This window comes from Suricata suricatta, chromosome 5 (genome assembly GCF_006229205.1).
Source record: "Suricata suricatta isolate VVHF042 chromosome 5, meerkat_22Aug2017_6uvM2_HiC, whole genome shotgun sequence".
NCBI classification, from domain to species: Eukaryota; Metazoa; Chordata; class Mammalia; order Carnivora; family Herpestidae; genus Suricata; species Suricata suricatta.
Window position 1 is genome coordinate 31,855,523 of NC_043704.1, and position 617 is coordinate 31,856,139.

The 617-nt window shown below is 41.0% G+C and overlaps 1 non-coding gene across 1 annotated transcript; it reads right to left on the minus strand.

Annotated features, from left to right (window-relative positions):
- Positions 1-273: 273 nt before the first annotated feature.
- On the minus strand, positions 274-380 carry LOC115293018. The gene has a single exon (XR_003909291.1). It is a non-coding gene; the product is annotated as a U6 spliceosomal RNA (small nuclear RNA).
- Between the last annotated feature and the right edge of the window lie 237 nt (positions 381-617).

Sequence of the window (617 nt, forward strand, 5' to 3'; positions counted from 1 at the left end):
TTTTTTTATAGTTTACTGTCAAGTTGGTTTCCATCTAACAACCAGTGCTCATCCCCACAAGTGCCTTTCCACATGCCCATCACCCATTTCCCCCTCTCCCCCACTGCCATCAACCCTCAGTTTGTTTTCAGTATTTAAGAATCTCTTATGGTTTGCCTCCCTCCCTCTCCTTAACTTTTTTTCCCCTTCCCCATGGTCCTCTGTTAAGTTTCTTCTGTTCCACAAATGAATGAAAACATATGGTATCTGTCCTTCTCTGCCGGACTTATTTCTAAATATATGAAATGCTTCACGAATTTGCATGTCATCCTTGCTTAGCGGCCATGCTAATCTTCTCTGTATCGTACCAATTTTAGTGTATGTGCTGCTGAAGCGAGCACTTTTCACTCTTTATTAACAAAATACATTATGATTTCTTCATTATTTTGTTAAGATACTCTATCTTCTTTTTTTTATATTTTTTAAGATTTATTCATTTTTGAGTGAGCCAGTGAGAGAGAGAGAGAAAATGAGAGGATGCAGGGTGGGGGGTGGGCAGAGAGAAAGGGAGACAGAATTTAGAGCAGGCTCCAGGCTCTTAGTTGTCAGCACAGAGCCTGATGCTGGACTCGAACCCA